Genomic DNA, 4,166 nt, shown 5'->3' on the forward strand with positions numbered 1-4,166 from the left:
GAGCCTGCTTCACACCATGCTGCAAAGATACGCCAAACCCTGGCGTAAGCAGTAGAAGTAGAGCGCTTCCTCGCTCTCAGCATAGTGGCGATGACCTTGTCTGAGAAGCCCTTCTTCCTCAGACGCTGCCGCTCAATAGCCAGGCCGGAAGACCAAAGGGAGAGGGATCCTCCATCACCACGGGACCCTGATGTAACAGGCCCTGCTCCACTGACAGCCGCAGAGGATCGTCGACTGAGAGCCTGATCAAGTCCGCATACCAGGGACGTCTGGGCCAATCCGGACCCACCAGGATTACCCTGCCGGGATGCTTTGCCACCCGGTCTAGCACCCTGCCCAACATGGGCCAGGGCGGGAACACATAGAGGAGCTCTTGTGTCGGCCACTGTTGGAGAAGAGCATCTACTCCCAGGGATCGAGGGTCCCGTCCTCTGCTGAAAAAGCGCGGCACTTGGCAATTGGCCGATGACGCCATCAGATCTAGGCTCGGCTGGCCCCAGCGCTTCGTGATGTCCAAGAACGCCTGAGCAGATAGTTGCCACTCTCCGGGCTCCAAGGTATGGCGACTGAGAAAGTCCGCCTTGACATTCATGACTCCAGCAATGTGGGCCGCTGAAAGCTGCTCCAGGTTCGCTTCCGCCCACTGGCAAAGACTCATAGCCTCCTTGGCTAGAGGGGCGCTCTTGGTACCTCCCTGGCGGTTGATATAGACCACAGCCGTGGTATTGTCCGACAGGACCCGTACAGGCTACAACACCAGTACCGGGATGAACTCCAATAACACCAACCGAATGGCTCTGAGTTCCAGGAGGTTGATAGACCACTTGCCTCTGCAGGAGACTAGAGCCCCTGCGCTGTCCTTCCCAAGCAGTGGGCTCCCCAGCCCATCAAAGAGGCGTCTGTCGTGACGACAATCCACTCCGGGGTCACCAGAGGCAATCCTGCAGACAACTTGTCTGTCTGCGTCCACCAGCTCAGCGCCTTGCGCACTGCTGGGTCCACGGGAAGGCGCACAGCATAATCCTCCGACATCGGAGTCCAGCGCAGCAGCAGAGATAGCTGTAGTGGTCTCATATGAGCCCTGGCCCAGGGCACTACTTCCATCGTGGCCGGCATAGAGCCCAACAGCTGCACGTAGTCCCAAGCCCGAATAGGAGAGGCTACTAGGAACTAGTCCACCTGAGCCTGAAGCTTGACAATCCGATTGTCTGGCAGGAACACTCTGCCCACTTGGGTGTCGAATCGAACTCCCAGATACTCCAGGGACTGAGTCGGGCGCAGCTGGCTCTTCTTCCAGTTGATGATCCATCCCAGGGAGCTCACAAGAGCAACTACCCGGTCCATAGCTTTGCCGCACTCTGCATAAGAGGGGGCTCGGATCAACCAGTCGTCCAGATAAGGATGGACTTGTACTCCTTCCTTTAGCAGGAAGGCCGCTATGACCCCCATTACTTTGGAAAAGGTCCGCGGAGCAGTAGCCAACCCGAAAGGGAGGGCTCTGAACTGGAAGTGTCGTCTCAGGACTGTAAAACGCAGAAAGCGTTGGAGAGGAGGCCAGATGGGAATATGCAGGTACGCTTCCTTGATGTCCAAGGAAGCCAAGAACTCTCCTGCCTTCACTGCCGCTATAACAGAGCGGAGAGTCTCCATGCGAAAGTGCCTCACTTTCCAGGCCCGATTGACCCCTTTGAGGTCGAGGATAGGCCGGACAGAACCTCCTTTCTTTGGAATCACAAAGTAAATGGAGTAACGTCCCTTGCCAATCTGATTTTTTGGCACCGGAACGACCGCACCCAGGCGGATCAGGTTGTCCAAGGTCTGCTGCACTGCCACAGCTTGACCGGAGACTTGCAGGGAGAGAGTACAAACCCGTCTCTTAAGGGTTGGCAGAACTCTAGCTTGTAGCCGTCTCTGATGACTTCCAGCACCCACGCGTCTGAAGTTATAGTGGTCCACTCGCCCAGAAACGAGGACAGCCGTCCTCCAATCTGCACTGGGGCGTGGACCAAGGCCCCGTCATTGGGTACGAGACCCTGGGGGAGGACCGGAGGGAGCACCTCCGGGACGGCGGTCTCTGCGAAAGGAATGCTGCTTGGGGGAGAAATTCCTCTTGAAGGAAGAGGGGGCAGAGGAACCCGACTTGCCCGGGCGGTACCGACGGGCTTCCAGCAACCGTCCTCTGGAGGTACCGGGACGAGTACTAGCCCGAGCCCTGACCTCTGGTAATTTCTTGCCCTTAGACGTGCCGAGATCGGTCACGATTTTGTCCAGCTCGACCCCAAGGAGCAGCTTGCCTTTAAAAGGCAATCTAGCCAGGCGGGATTTAGAGGCGTGGTCAGCAGACCAATGTTTCAGCCAAAGCCACCGCCGCGCAGAGACTGTCTGAGCCATGCCTTTAGCTGAGGCTCTCAAGACATCATACAGCAAGTCTGTCAAATAGGCTAAGCCCGATTCCAGGGCCGGCCAATCAGCCCTCAAGGAAAGATCCGAGGGGGAAGCCCGCTGCACCATAGTCAGGCACGCCCTGGCCACATAGGAGCCGCAAACTGAGGCCTGCAAACTCAAAGCAGCTGCCTCAAAGGACGACCTTAAGGCCGCCTCCAATCTTCTGTCTTGGGCGTCCTTTAGGGCCGTGCCACCTTCCACCGGCAACGCCGTTTTCTTAGTCACCGCAGTGATTAAAGAATCCACGGTAGGCCACAGATAGGCCTCACGTTCACTCACAGCCAAAGGATAGAGGCGGGACATAGCCCTAGCCCCTTTAAGGCTCGTTTCTGGGACATCCCATTGAGCCGCAATTAAGGTGTGCATGGCATCATGCACGTGGAAGGATCTAGGTGGGCGCTTCGTCCCCAGCATAATGGCAGAGCCAACAGGGGCTGAGGGAGAGACGTCCTCCGGAGAGGAAATCTTCAAAGTGTCCATGGCCTGTAAAACAGGTTGGGCAAATCCTCTGGGCTAAAAAGCCGCGCTGCAGAGGGGTCATCCGCTCCATCCGAGCGGGGATCTATCTCCTCCAAGGAATCCGCAAAGGACCGTTGGGAGACCTCAGACACGCTGCCCTCATCTACATCGGAGGAGACAAAGTCCTCCAAGGCCTGGAAATCAACCCGAGGGCGTTTACCTCTGGGAACCTCAACCTCTTTATCAGAAGAGGGAGCAGGGGCAGCGTTTTGCATGAGGAAAGCCTGATGCAGCAGCAAAACAAACTCGGGGGAGAAACCCCCCAGACTGTGCACTTCCGCAGCCTGGGCAACAGCCCTAGACGCACTCTCAACCGGCGCTCGCAATAGCGGGGGAGAGACATGCTGCGCATCCAAAATGGCGTCCGGCGCGAAACTCCGCGAAGGAGCCGCGCGGGAAGAACGGCGCTTAACTTTAGCCGCTTGTGCCGTCGCCCAAATTAAGGGCGTTCATGGCATTAATGTCTCCAACCTCAAGGGCGGCCCACGAAGAAGCCGTCCGAGCTGCGTGGCCGGCCAAGATGGCGGAGGCGAGGAGCGGGGGATGGGCGTTTATGGCGGGAAAAAACCGCCACGCCGGAGGAACGACCGGGACATTCATCGGTCACTAAACTGTCACCCATCAAGGGCGAATCAGGTTGTAAAACCCCCGCATCCCCTCTAGAAGCGCTCCAGCGATCCGGGGAGCGCCCTTTGCGCCCTCGCCCTCCGACGCCATATGCCACGAGGAGAAGAACCGGGGAACCCCCTGCCCGCTATAAAAAGGTAAAATTACCTGCTTGCCGCTCCGAGCTGTAACGAACTGGTGTCCCAGTGAGTAGCTGCAATGAACGTTTAAAGAAACGTCGAATTAAACGCCTTTAAAGACGTTTAAAATTTTTTTTTTTTTTTTTTTTTTTTTTTTTTTAAACGGAGCCAGCGGGAGGGGGGAGAAAAGGAGGGACCTGGCACCACCAGGTTTGCACTTGCTCAAAAGAGCCCTCAACCCCAGGCCTCAACAAAACCTAAGGATTAGGCTTGGAGGCCTAGCCAGAGCTGCTGCTGTGTGTGGCCACCACCTGCTGAGATAGAGAACATACTGGGGAGTTTCCGGCAGCACATGACCACATATAGGGAGGCAAAGTTTGCTCTCTATCTCCACCTGCTGGTAGATGGACACAACCCACCAGTCTATGGATTGATCAGCTTGATGATATGGAAAGA

The sequence above is a fragment of the Microcaecilia unicolor genome, chromosome 4 (assembly GCF_901765095.1).
Source record: "Microcaecilia unicolor chromosome 4, aMicUni1.1, whole genome shotgun sequence".
NCBI lineage: Eukaryota > Metazoa > Chordata > Amphibia > Gymnophiona > Siphonopidae > Microcaecilia > Microcaecilia unicolor.